The sequence below is a fragment of the Sus scrofa genome, chromosome 17, assembly GCF_054392235.1.
Source record: "Sus scrofa isolate SSC_HxYL_T2T_F1_AM1 chromosome 17, Sscrofa_HxYL_maternal_Yorkshire_Landrace_v2.0, whole genome shotgun sequence".
Taxonomy (NCBI): domain Eukaryota; kingdom Metazoa; phylum Chordata; class Mammalia; order Artiodactyla; family Suidae; genus Sus; species Sus scrofa.
Window position 1 is genome coordinate 37,622,699 of NC_139399.1, and position 14,757 is coordinate 37,637,455.

Here is a 14,757-nt window from a genome sequence, read left to right on the forward strand (position 1 = left end):
TCACAACTCTTATAGCTCTGTGAAAAAAATCCAAGTATCATTATTAAAGATACCAAAATTCCCCACATATTTGAAAAGCTGCTTCCCCATACGGGTTATGATTGGTACCACTGTGCACATGTGCCAATATCACACCCTTTCATTTCTGTGCTTTCTCGAATGTCATTCCCACATGTTGAGGCCAATTCCTGTCTTTTGTGGCACTGAACTTATCATCTGTGTGTTTGAGAACCCTTTCCAACTGCTTTGAGAAGATGGAAAGCTCCTGATGGTGACAGTGGGCCAGAACAGCCAGCACTCAACTCAGGTGGCTCCGTCTGATTTCATGGACCTCAAAAAGCTTCTTTCCATAACCCGGGGCCTCCTTCACCAAGGACATTCAAAAGGGCATAGGGCACTCTGTCAGGCTTGTCCCAGCCACACCTCCTTCACTTGGTCTGTGACTTACCCCGATCTTGGGGGCACCATGGGCATCCCCATATGTCATCTGAGTCCATCTTCACGATGTGGGCAGGGTGTTAGGACATGACAGAGCTGTCAGTTTCACCAATGTCACCGATGTCGCCAATGTTTGAATTTCCGACAACTTCTGTATTTGCTAGTAGAGCATGCCCAGGGGAATAGCTACAGAGCAGGAAGGGACATGTTTTGACTGGGGCAGAGCTGTGCAGTCGAGGTGTAACTTTGAGAGGACATATAGAGAACAATTCAGAAATGTGTTGTGTTTCGAGGCTCTGATTGAAAGAAACATACTCTGAAATAGTAAAGATCCTCCCTGAGAAATCGTTCTTGATGATTCCATCCTGAATTGGTAGTCAGTGGGGTGATTTTCAGTTGGTCTATTTGCTTCTTGCTAAATTCCATTCTCTACAAAAACAAACACTATGTTGGCAAAGGAGCCTTGCTTTTTACCGTAAATAGGTGTCTAAAAATTTGCTAAATTAATTATGCCCCGAGTGCCCCCAAGAAACCTTGCAATGTGAAGATCTCACCCCTTGAGACACATATATGGTGTTTGGATGAGGTGTAGCTGGGAATGAAAGTAATAGGTCAGTTAACAGGATCAGTACACATAGGTCTCAGCTGGACAAAGAGAGGGGCCAGGCCAGCTGGACGCATTTCACAAAACTTTGCAGAGTGGGGAGGGCTGGAAGCAGAGGGGCTGTAGCTTGGAGAACAGGCAGCATCTCTTTCTCTGCTTGGTCTCTAGGCACTTCAGCATCTGTCTTGGCACCACAAGGCCTCGTGAAAGAAGATCTGAACATAACCTTAAGCCAAGAAGGTAACACTTTCATGTGGACCAGAGGAAGCTAAAAGGCAGGTGGGGATCTGGGGGCTGAGGCAAGAGAAGTTGTGTGTGGGGGGGTCTGATCTTCAGGCTGCTGGGCCCAATTCAGAGCCTCTCTCTGCTCCCCAACCCCACCTCCCAGGCTCACCCCCAGAGCTGATGGCCCAGTGGGGAGAGAGAGAGACAGGAAACCCGGGACTCCACAGCCATCATAAGTGCCAAGCCCTAGGAGTAAAATAAGCAAGAGGAACAGAAAAGGGAGGGGGTACTGCAATTTAAAGTAGGCAGACAGGATATCTGTGCAGATATTTCCCTGAGGGCGGGAACGGACTCCTTTCTCTCTTTGAGGGCAGCTGGGCTCAGTGTGGACAGGTAAGACTGGTACCTTAACCACTGGAGCCTGGCAGATGCCACTTTCACCAGCATAGTGGGGGTGGGGGGAGGAGTTGTCACGTGCCCCCTAGTTCTGTGATGAAAAGGCATGAAACCTCTGTGGGGTTCTCCCCACCCGCAGGCATGAGAAAACATCAGCGAAGCCAGATTGGGGCATTCTACAGGATTCAGAATGGAGCTGGGGTCTGTAGCTGGCTGTGGGCTGCCAGCAGATTTTTAATCATGGGTGCTGGTGGCCTGGGCCCCGCCCCTCCTGGGATGGGTTGTGACCCAGAAGCCAAGGGCCCTCCCAGAACCTGCTTACATGCACAGGCTCCCCGTCAGCTTTCCTGGGCCAGGCCTCCTCCATCCCCCACCTCCACCTCTCACGTGTCTGATGGGGGTGGCGCCCTGGGAGAAGCCCTTGGCGGGGCTGGTCAGCGGTTCTGACCCTCCAAGGTCACACCTGGCCTCTACTCTGAGCCTCTGTCATCGGGTCCGGGAAGCTCCCTCCCTTCCGAGGAAGAGGTGAGGAAAGGCAGCCAGGGGCCTGCCTGGTCCAAGCGCAGGTCCCGCTGAAAGGAATGTTCCCTCTCTGATGTGACCCCGCAGGCCTGCGGCTGACAGGTCATCTCCAGAGATGCTGATGTGCACGTCCCTGTGCCAAGGCGGCCGTGAGAAACACCACAGTTGTAGTCCTGTTCAAAACGACGGAGAACCATTCCTTCAGGGCCTGAGCCACCATTTGCAACCAAGGCTAAGGCCCCAGAGGCCACGCCCCCAGAGGCCACGCCCAGGATCCGCCCATGGTCCGCCCACAGCCCCCGGGGGGCGGGGGAGCTTTCCTTCAGTTCAGCCTCTACTCCCGTGGTGGTCCTGATCTTGTGGCACCGTCCCGCCTCCCCTCCGCTCATCACTTGGCCTCCTCTTTGGTGTCTGTCTCTTTGAGGACCAGTCACACTGGAACAAGGAAACGCCGTGCCCCAGGGTGACGCATCCTAATTTCACCTGCAGGAATTCGGCGATGGGCCCTTCTTCTTCTTCAGTCGCAGTCAGAGATTCTAAGGTTTAGGGGCACATGAATTGGAAAGGATGCTGTCAGCCCAGGATGGCCTGGAGCTCAGTCCCATGAGTAAACAGCACGCAAGGTCACACAAGGTGCTATTGCTCTCAGCGGAGGTGACCAAGGCATCATCACTCAAAGTGAAACGGTGAGCACCCTAAGTCTACCCAGCTTCCAACCTGAGTCTTGCCCTCTGGCAGCGACCTGACTTTGTCAGCACCCCCAATTCCCCTAAACCTCTGGTTTCCTCACCTTAAAATAGAGACGCCATTTATAATGCATTGAAAGCAGGGGGCTTTTTCAATAATTATTATTAAGTAGGAAATGATGAACTTTAAGTATTTATTACTTCTTTTGCGGTGGGCACACTCACAGCATGTGGAAGTTCCTTGGCCAGGGATCAAACCCATGCCACACAGTAACCAGAGCAACAGTAGTGACAATGCTGGATCCTCAACCCGCTGAGCCACCAGTGAACTCCCACACTGGGCATTTTAAGTGCTCCATTCATGGTAACCAACTGTACCCCCCAGGGCCAGCACAGGGAAGGCTGTGCTTAAAATACCCAGGAACCTGTGTCCTCACAGAGGTCGCTCTGCATTTGCCATTAATAACAAGAACCACTTGGAAATGAGCCTGAGAGTTCAGGCCCAAAAAGCTTATTCTGGACATTTGCAACCTGCTCTTTGAAATGTCTCCCTCAGTGTCACTCACCGCTGATAGACTGGAAGGTACTGCTGACTCCAGGGTCACAGGCTTCGCGGACTCACAAAAGATGTGTCTGTCCCCAGTGACAACTGGGCCAAGGTGGAAGAGGACATAACCCACCCCCTCCTGTTTCCTCCAGGCCCTGCCCTCCATCCCGGCCTGAGCCCAGGGAACACCACACCCCCGGGACAGGGGAGGGGGTGCTCATTTCCACCCTGGGCTCCAAAACATGCCTTTCTCCCTTCCCCACGAAGTCAGGGTCCCATGTGTGTCCAGGGACATGCTGGTCACTCCCTGCCCCCAGCAAACACGGAAGCCCTCTCACTTATGTGGGCAGAAAACCCACCCAGCTTCTTACGTGAACAGCTTTCCCCTGGGGACAGCTGTTCTCATGTCCACACGGCCACCACCACCAAAGGCTGCAAACACACAGAGGTTCACAGTTTGTAACATGCCTTGCAGATCCCCTTGGTCCCCACAGAGCCCCATGACCCTAAACAGCCATGTTTTCACCCCTGACCGCAGGTGGAAAATCTAAGGCTCTGAGTAGCTGTCAGGGAGCCCCGCCAGGTGTCAGAGCAGGACTCAGACCCAGCGCCCCTCCGGGCTCAGCCCCCTTGGCTGCCTCACCTCAGGAGCAGTTTCTATCCTGTGGGATTTGCTCTGAAAGGGACACGGCCCTCCTTCCCTGCAGAAGGACCCTGCCGTCATGCTGCCTCACAGGGTCACCCCACAGCTTTTCTATGTCAGCCTGGACATTTGCATCTGGGGACTAGGGACTGTGTGGCCCAGTGGAGGGAGCTGGGGACTGGAACAGGAAAGGCCAGATGTTGAGTCTAAGCTCCTCACCCAGAGCTTTGGCCACATAGGTTCCATCCCTGGGGGGAGTGACCCCTGCCCTGAGTCCTGGTTTGGGGGCAGTAAGTGCAACACTGATGCAGCCCAGCACATCCATCTGGGTAAATGGCAGCCTGGTCACCCATCAGACACCAAAGGACGTTTTTCAGAGGAGAAAGACCGCATCCTCCATGAGATAGAGGTCCGCCCAGATTCAAGCCAAGTCTCCAATTGTGCCTGATGATGGAACCCATTGCAGGTGATAGAATCCTTTCCCCATGGCCCATTTCTGACAACTGCTCAGTCTGGAGCCCTCCCTTAGGCTGCAGGAGCACAGATCTGGGAGCCCAGAGCTGATCCCCAACATGACCGCTTATCTCTTAGCAGCATCTCTGTCAGCACAGCTGAATGTCAGCAGAGCCTGGGTGTTGTCTTGGCTCCTGTAAAGCCATTATCACTGTAGATTTGTGGGAAATTCACTTGCAAGCACAGCATTTTTGACCGGGTGTGATTTGCAGTAGGAAATGACTCAACTTTCTCCTGGCCCCAGGTGGTCACCTCATGAAAGTAGCAAATCAGTCTGCCAGGAGCAGGGCGGCCAGCCAGCGGCACCAGAGCCACACACTCGTGGAACATGTGCCACTGATCTGGCCAAGAAAGGGCCACAGGACAGAGATTTCCAGACCCCAGGAGCAGAGAGGCCAGCACACGAGATGGACACAGACCCATACCAAGACCCCCTGCCCGTCCTGGGGAGACACTGTACAGATTTATGCAAAAGCCGGATCACATGGCATCCACTGCCCCACCACCGCTCCAGAAGCTGGAGACAGACATCCGTGCCTTCTCAGTTCTGGAAGCAAATGGTTTCCAACCCAGAAATCTAGAGCCACCCGATCAATTAGGGGTGAGGGGACAACACAGACATTTTCAAATGTGCACGATCTCAGAAACTTTCCCTTCTTTTTGCAAGAAACTGCTGGAGTTTGTGTTTCAGAGCATCGAATCGAAGAAATGGAGACGGGACTCTGAGAAGCAGCAAGTCCAGCACAGAGGAGGAGCAGGCTCCCAGGACAAACACCAATGGAGGTGCTGGGTGCAGCATTGCCCCAGACCCAGACCTCAGTCTGAGTGGGGGGGTCGGGGCTCCAGGAGGCTTCTTCAGGAGGAGGAAATTAGCGCCTAAAATGGGCAGTTATTCAGCAATAAAAAGAAAACGATCGATCCATAAAATTCATGGAGGGACCTTAAAAGCATATTTTCTAAGTGAAATAAGCCTGTTTGAAAAGGCTTCTCTGCAACTCTGTGACACTCAGGACAAGTTAGAAGCATGGACACAGTAAGTCAGGGCTTGCTGGGGGGTGAGGAGGAAAGGGTGAAAACAGAGCACAGAGGGTGTTTAGGGCAGTGAAACGACTATGTTTCCATCTATCATGATGTCCTTAGACATTTGTCAAAAACCATGCAACGTACAATATCTAATGTAAACATCGACTTTGGGTAATAATATTATGTCTCCGTCTATGAAGATAACAAACGTACCCTCAGCAGAGGAGGGTAGGTTGATAGTGGGGGAGGTTGTACAAGTGTGGGGACCAGGGTGTATGGAAACTTCCTGTGCTTTGTGCTCAGTTTTGCTTCACACCTAAAATTGCTCCCCCAAAACAGTTATATTTTAAAGGGCATTTGACAAATAATATCTTTTCTGGTTTTTGGCCATCCCCAAGGTCAATGGAAATTCCCAGGCCATGGATGAAATCTGAAGGTCGCAGCTGTGGCCAGGTGGGATCCTTAACCCACTGGGCCAGGGATCCAACCCAAGCCTCAGCAGTGACCCCAGCCACTGCAGAGACAACTCCAGATCCTCAACCTGCTGCACCACAGCAGGAACTCCAACAAAAAATACCCTAATTTAAATAACTGGAGAAGGCTTTCAGCAACTGTGAAGCTGTGAGATCCCAGCTGGGAGAACATCAGATCTCATTGGTCTCCCAGCCCTTCCACCCTCCCCTGAAGCCCCTCAATAGAATAGGCTGGTCCCAAATAAATAAATAACTGGAAAAGAGTCTAAGAGAAAATTAGTGATTTGTTTTTGAAAAGTACAAATAAAACACAAAACCATTATAAAGTGCAGAGAAAAAAAAAGTCACATAAGGGGGAGCAATTATATTATAGGCTATAGATACTACAATCACCTGCTGATGACGGTGAGAAGGAGCTTCCCCATGATAGCAATGTAGCCACACCAAGCAGAGGATGGAATGTGTGTGTGTGTGTGTGTGTGTGTGTGTGTGTATGTTGGAGGCAAAGAGAATCCCTGCATGTGAGTAAAAGGTATCATCAGTCCTGCCTGAGGAAACAAAGGATGTCTTCTTACATACAGCTCCCTCAAAGGCCCTGAGGTAAGTGAAATAAATGAGGGACCTCCCCGTTGGCCCTGTGTTGTGGGAATGTTCCCCTGTTCCCTCCTTGGCCCTTTGACTCTTCTGATACACACAATGGGATACTACTCAACCATAAAAAAGAACAAAATAATGCCATCTGCAGTAACATGGATGGAACTAGAGACTCTCATACTGAGTGAAGTATGTCAGAAAGAGACAAATACCATATGATATCACTTATATCTGGAATCTAATATATGGTACAAAGGAACCTTTCCACAGAAAAGAAAATCATAGACTTGGAGAATAGACATGTGGTTGCCAATGGGGAGGGGGAGGGAGGGGGATAGATTGGAGTTTGGAGTTAATAGATGCAACCTATTGCCTTTGGAATGGATTAGCAATGAGATCCTGCTGTGTAGCACTGGGAACTATGTCTAGTCACTTATGATGGAGCACGATAATGTGCGAAAATAGAATGTGTACATGTATGTGTAACTGGGTCACCATGCTGTACAGTAGAAAAAAAAATTGTATGGGAAATAACAATTTTAAAAAAATAGGCAATAAAAATTATCATTACACTAAAGATATATAATAAGACAGATTAACAGGAGAAAAAATAATTTTGCTTGGCAGGAATGGGAATTCATAAAAATATGAGACTCGAAGAACTCTGACCAGAGCCGGCAGCTTTCATACCTTTTATACAAAGAAAGCAATACATTGTGAGGAAGGAATCAGGCAGAGAAGTTCGGGCTGGGACAGTAAATCAGTGAAGAACAGGTTAGTGTCCGCAGCTTCTCGTGCCCGCCTTCCCTGTCTCAGGTGACAAGAGTGTTTCTCTGATGCAGGGGGACACCCACCCTTCAGCTCAGAGATTTATTTCCCACTTTCAGGGGACAGAGGAGGGTCCATGCGCCCTTCCTGCACCAGCTGCTTCTGAAGTAACTTTAACTCAAAATACTCAGTGTGCCAAGGAGGCCTGTGTCAGGGTAGGTAGCCTGCCCTGAACCCACCACCTGGGACCCTGATCTCCAGGCTGCCCTGATGTGAGGGGGCGTGAGCTGGCATGCAGCCTGGGCTACAAAACCAGGACAGTGAAGACACTGAGGGGAAATAAAGGCTGTAGCCTCTGCATCCAAGCACCCCCATTCGGTGTGGCTGCTGTCCTCATGCCCCCATGGGTGAGGAGGTGGAGACACGGCTGCCAGGCTCCTGCAGGAAGGTTGCCCTCCAGGGCTGCCTCCTGGGACAGAGCTGTCAGATATTCAGATCTGTTGCCTCTGGTGCATTGAGTGCAATTCGAACCATCACGGCCACTGATCTGGCAGCAGAGGAATTAAACCCCATCTCCAGAAAGGGAGTCCGTGGATGATGCCTAAGGGAAAAGCCCCAGTGCAGCCAAATAAGATAAAATGATAAGCCTGAAGAGTCGGCGATGGTGATGATAGAGAAGTGGGCTGATTAGAGGCCAGGCCGTGGACAGTGATATAACTTTTTAGACTACCCACGTGTATAAACTCCATAGGAGTTCCCGCAGTAGCTCAGCAGAAACGAATCCCACTAGTATTCATGAGGATGTCGGTTCAATCCCTGGCCTCGATGAGTGGGTTAAGGATCTGGCATTGCCATGGGCTGAGGTATAGTTTACAGACACGGCTCAGATCCTGCATTGCTGTGGCTGTGGTGTAGGCCGGCAGCTGTAGCTCTGATTTCTGATTAAAGCCCTAGCCTGGGAACTTCCATATGTTGTGGGTGAGGCCCTAAACAACAACAAAAAAATAAATAAATAGTATATTGTAGGAGTTCCCTGGCAGCCTAGTAGTTAAGAACTCAGCATTGCCACTGCTGTGGCTCTGGTTCAAACTCTGGCCCAGGTACTTCCGCATGCCACGGGCATGGGCAGGAAAAAAAGAAATAGTATACTTCAAAAGATTTTTCAGAAGTTTATGAAGATATTACACCTTGGGTTCATGAGCTTCAGTTAGCTTCTTATCGCTTCTAAGTTTAGTGATTGGCTCACATTTCCTAACAAAGTGTTATCACTGTAAAATCAGGAGCAAATTAAATGATTAGAGGATTGAAGAGGAAGTAATGGAGATGGGCCTTTGCCAATATGTGTCCTCTGCAGGCAGAGGCTCCAAATTTCAAAGCCTCTCTGTGACTGTCCTAAGCTGTCCAAGCACAAACTTCATTCTGCGGTACGGAGGCAAGTTTCTAGCAAGACTATTCCTTTTTGGAGTTCCCGTCGTGGTGCAGTGGTTAACGAATTCGACTAAGAACCGTGAGGTTGCAGGTTCAATCCCTGGCCTTGCTCAGTGGATTAAGGATCCATCGTTGCCGTGAGCTGTGGTGTAGGTTGCAGATGAGGATTGGATCCCGAGTTGCTGTAGCTGTGGTATAGACCAGTGGCTACAGCTCTGATTCAACCCCTAGCCTGGAACCTCCATATGCCACAGGAGCAGCCCAAGAAATGACAAAAAGAAAAAAAAAAGAAAAAGAAAAAAAAAACTGTTCCTTTTTGATTATCATCTTATTATCAGAACAAAGCTGAGTGATATCCAACTCCTGTTCTATACCAGGCACCGTGCCAAATACTTGGCCTGAATCTCACGCAGATTTTAGGGACAGCCTTTTGAAAATGTATCCTTATGACCCTCATTTAAACCTGTCCTGCCCCCGCCTCCAATCTGTGTTATTTTGATGCCAGCAGAGTTAATTAAACACGCTGAAAAATCACAGGACGCTGAGGCCCAACTGCAGTGCAGCACCGAGCTGCCCACTGTGAGGACAAAGGGTTTTGAATGGGTTGCCCACCTCCCAAGGGGCAGAAGCTGGGTATCCTTGTCAGCATGGGCAGCCACAGCAATGTGCCACAGACCCAGCGGCTAAATCATCAAAATTTATTTTTTCACGGTGCTTGAGGCTAGAAGCCTGAGATCTAGGTGTTGACCTGAAACCAATAGATTCCCAGGTGTTTCTCCAGCAAAGACAGGTTTATTCGGGATCAGAGGAGAATTGCAGTTTGGGGTCAGCAACCAGGGTGAGTCCAAGAAATGTCCCCCCGAGGGCGGGGCACAGAAGGTTTTAATCAGGAGCAGAGGCTGTGGGGAGGGAGGGCCGTGGTGAGCAAACGGCCCACGGCTTTCCATTTGCGAGTCCTCTCCAAGGTGAATGTTCTTTCTTCCTCCCACTGGGCTCAGACCTCCCCCTTCTGCTCTCTCCGCAATATTTCATTGAGGTTTTTTCATTAATTTTTTACAGAGGTGGGGGTGGGGCAGGACCAGTTCCTCCTGCAACCTCTCTTCTCTTGAGGAGTCTCCTCTGTGTGTCTGTGTCTTGATCTCTTATAAGAAAATAAAGGAGTTCCCATCATGGTGCGGTGGAAACGCATCCGACTAGGAACCATGAGGTTTCAGGTTCGATCCCTGGCCTTGCTCAGTGGGTTAAGAATCTGGCATTGCTGTGAGCTGTGGTGTAGGTCGCGGACGCAGCTCGGATCCCGCGTTGCTGTGGCTCTGGCCGGCGGCTACAGCTCCAATTAGACCCCTAGCCTGGGAACCTCCATATGCCACAGGTGCAGTCCTAAAAAGCCAAAAAAAAAGAAAAAGAAAAGAAAAGCAGTCACGTGGGATCAGCCCCACCCCAGTAATCTCACTCTACCTTAATCACCTCTTTAAGAACCCTGTTCCCAAATAAGCCTGGGGCAAGGCTTCAATTAGGTGAGTGTCCACACCTATGAGAGGATTCTGCCTGAGGGCGAGCCTTGAGGGGTCCCCTGGGAACCTGTAAGAAACACATCCCTGCCCCCCACCCTAGCTGAGGCAGACCCTAGTGGGGTGCACAGCCTTCAGCTCCAACATGACCCCGCATGGCTGCAGGGCCACCCCATGCCTGGAGGATTCTGGCATCTGAATTCCTCCCTCCTCGTGGTTTTGGCACCCAGAGCCACGGGCTTCTGATGCAACTCCACTCTAAACACACATGGACATGGAACAAGAAGGACCGTCTGATGGGTTTAATGCCGACAAGAGAAATTCGGCACTTCCTTTACCTCCGATGGTGAATAGGTTTGTGGGGGCGCTGCTCTCAGATGCTGCCCCTGGTGCCTGTGCTGAGGGGGGTCCAGGCTGAGACCCAGACAAGGGGTCCAAGCCCCGTACCAGGCCTGCCTAAGTGTCACTGTAGCCTTACCAGTCAGCTCATAGGCACCACCTCTCCCTGACCCATCCTCATTTTGAGCTAGGCAGGGCAGGTCCAGGACAGGTAGTGGGTAGGACAGGTAGTGTGTAGGAGAGGTTACAGGCAGGGCAGGTAACAGGACAAGTGCCCAGGCGGTTGGTAGAACAAGAAGCCCTCAGCTCCAACGTGACCTGGCATGGCTGTTAGGCTGGTAAGTGACTCACCAGGCACCAGCCCCCCAAACCCGGGAGTGATAAGGCTGGGAGGTGACCTCTGCCCTTCTGCCTTTTGACCCTACACCCTCACACTTGGCACAGGTCTCCCTGCCCACCCCACCCCCCACTGTCCATTCCCTGAAGTCACAGACCCCCTAACCTTCTAAAGCCTGAGATCTGCCTTTGGACTCTGTTTATAGGAAGGAAATTCCACTTTTCATTTCCTGCGCGTTTCCTGGGTTGTGGCGGGCTTGGACTGGGCTTTGTTGAATTCCTGTCTACATTTCCAGGGTTTATCTCTTGGGATAACACGCGTGCTTTCTCGGTGGCTTAACCACTGTTCCGTGCCAGGCTGGTGACGCGGCTCTGTTCTGGAAAGCTCGCCTCCCCCTCAGCCCCCCAAAACCTCGGGGTATGAGTGACACAAGCCTGACTCAGCCACCACGGCAGCGCTCCCGGAAGACTGGACTTGATGGCCGCTCCCGAGGGCAGGAGTGGGGTCAGGAGCACAGCCGCTGCCCCAAACATGTGAGAACTCGCCCATGGCCACGGCCAGACCAGGGGGCCGCTTCCTCCTCCCCATCCTCCCTCCTCCTCAAGCGGCCCATTGCCCATGTGTGGGGAAGGTCACATTCCCTGCTGTTCAGGGAGAAACCGGGGTCGCCCAAGGCTCCTGCAGACCCTGGCTGACCCACACAAGCACGCAGTTCTTGATGAACCGACAACGGTTCCAGGCTCCATCCAAGGGGGAAATTGCTCAAGACGCTTGAGCAAACTTGCAGAAGAGCCAGAGGACTGGCTGGAAATGCCTAAGTAACAACAGAGCTACCTGGGGAGGAAGGTAAGTAGCAGGGTTCCCACTTGGGGCCTCTCCCAATGGTCCTAAGGGAGCAGGGACATCACCCCCTTCCTGGGCAGGCCTCACCAGTCAACCGCATCCTCCAGGTCAGAACGGGCACCTCATGCACCACAGTCCCCAGCCAGACCTCTGTGCCGCCAGCCACGGGCCCCCTGCTGTGTGTCCCCATACCCAACACCTGTACCCTTGTCTCTGCCTGGTTGTCCCCACCGCCAGAAACAATCAGGGGACTGATTGCAAGCAACAGAATCTGAAGCTGAACAACTTAGAAAGGGAATTTCATGGAAGGCCCCTGGAGCCCAGGGCACAGACTGGAAGCTGAGAGGCACTGCCTCACATGTTTCTCTCAGGGTCGCCTGGGAGCCTCAAGGTCTGGGAAGCCTTCCAGGTTAAGGACCCCTGAACGGAGACCTGCAGATGAACCCAAGTGGCCAGTGGCCCACAGCACACCCCCATTCCAGCTTCCCTCAGCCCTGCCCACTCAGCGCCCCGCCCTGGTCATCGTAACAGGACAAAACGGGACGTGCAGGCCTGGAAGCAACCTGGATGGCCTGGTCTGGGCAGGGGAAGAGCACCCTTCGTGATCAGGAAGTGGGGGTATCTCCCAGGACCTTGGGAATGACACCACACAGCCTCGGTTCCCCCAGGTAAGGGATCAGCTTTGTGGGTAACCCTGAAACCCGCCCATCGTCCATCCTTTTTGGCTGCAGAGAATCCGGGCTCTCTGGGCTCGGCCTTAGCCTTGTAGAATCTCGGCCGTGTTTACAGGGCTGTCATGGCAGCTCCTGCTTCCTGAGCAACTCTGGAGCCCGGCTCTTGTCCTAATGATTTCAGCACTGAGCGGTCCGGAGGCAGAGGCCCCAACTCCCATCAACGTGGCCCCCCATGTCCCTGTCTTTCAAAGCTCTCAGGAAACCAAAGCACCACTGTGACAGTAGAAGGGATTGAATACCCCGCAACAAAGACACACACAGAGACACAGAGACACACACAGACACACATGCACACACACAGACATACACACAGACACACACAGAGACAAACACAGACACACACACACACACACACACACACAAACACAGATATAAGCACAGAGACACACACAGCAGGCCCACCAGCCATGGCACACAGCACATTCCTTGACCCACTGTGGTTCTTCTCTGGCTCCTTCCACTGTTCACAGATCACCAGCAACTTGGGAAGGGGCCTGACCAGCACCCCACAGTCCACTCTGCTCCCCGCCCCATTTAGATGCCCAAGCAGGCCTGGCACGCAGCACTGTAGGACTCTCTCCAACACTGCCCCCCACCCAGTCACTTGGGCCTTTGCCCTCGGGCTGCTCAGGCTCTTCCCTGGAGCCCCAGCCCCTGGTCTTGCTCAAGCCCTCCATTCTCGGGGGCCCCAGGCCCAATCCAATCCCTCCTTCTTCCACTGGTAGAGAAACCAAAGCCCCTGGCAGGACACGATCTGCTGGGTCCAGGGCAGGCGGAAGACTCGGGGCCCCTGCTCAGAAGCTGTTAAGATTCCCAGGGATAAGCACAAAGCTTGGAACCAAGCTCATGGCCCTTCTGAGTGCCAAGCCCTGTGTGACAGCCCCACTCACACGCCCAGAAGCTGCCTGCAGCCCCGGCACCTGCACAAAGGGGCCACATGGGCAGCAGGGGTGCCACACAGGTGGGGAAACCGAGGCCCTACCTGTCCGGGCACCTGCTGCTTCCTTCCGCTCCCCTCTCAGAGGTGCTCAGCAAATGGTCTTGTCAGTTGAAGGGGGGACGGGGCAGGGCGAGAGGGAGGAGCCCAGGGAATAAGGAGTCTGGGATGAGGCTGGGGTTCCCACTACTTCTCCTTTCCAGCTCTTCCCAGCACAAAGCTGCCTTGGGGACTTTGTTTGCCCCAAGGAAAAGGCGCGGTGTTTGCTGTGTAGGAGGGATCTTCCTCTCCCAGCCTCACAAGGGGCTGAGACCCCACCCTTTCATCTTTATTTCCAAAAGATTTTGCAAGTGTTCTGAGCCTCACTGGGCTCCCTGGATGTCAGACAGGCCAGAGAAAGTCTGGAGCCAACAAGCCTCTGCTTGCAAATGAGGACCTAAAGCAAACCCATAGGTCTGGCCCTCCTCTCCCCCGACCCCAGGCAAGGCATCTCTGGAAGGTCCAGTGTTTCTGATCACTCGCCCATCCAAGCCTCCTGAGAAGACGGAAGGGCCTGTCATGTGGGCACTGGACATGGGGGCCGCCCACCATGGGCTTGTTCTGAAAACTGCTTGTACTGCTCGTATTCAAATTCATCCTCCAACCTTTTTCTTTTCTTTTCTTTTCTTTTTTTTTTTTTTAGTTCTCAGGCTAGAGGTTGAATTGGAGCTGTAGCTGCCAGCCTACACCAGAGCCACGGCAATGCCAGATCCGAGCTGCGTCTGTGACCTACACCACAGCTCACAGCAACGCCAGATCCTTAACCCACGGAGTGAGACTAGGGATCGAACCTGTGTCCTCATGGATGCGAGTCAGATTCATTTCCACTAAGCCACAAGGGGAACTCCCACCTCCATCCTTTTCTTATCCTTCCTTTCCTCTGTCCTGTTCCTCTAGACACAAGACTCATATACTAACAAGGGGGAGAATGAAACCAAAAAAAATGTTTGATATTTAGATATAAATTATACATTTATTTATATATAAAATTTTATGTTTATTATTAATATACAAATAATATATGTATGTATATTATTCAACCATAAAAAAGAAGGAAATTCTATTACTTGTTATAACACGGCTGGACCTGAGGGCAGTATGCTCAGATAAGTCCAACAGTGGGAGAAAAATACAGTATAGAAATATCACTTATATAT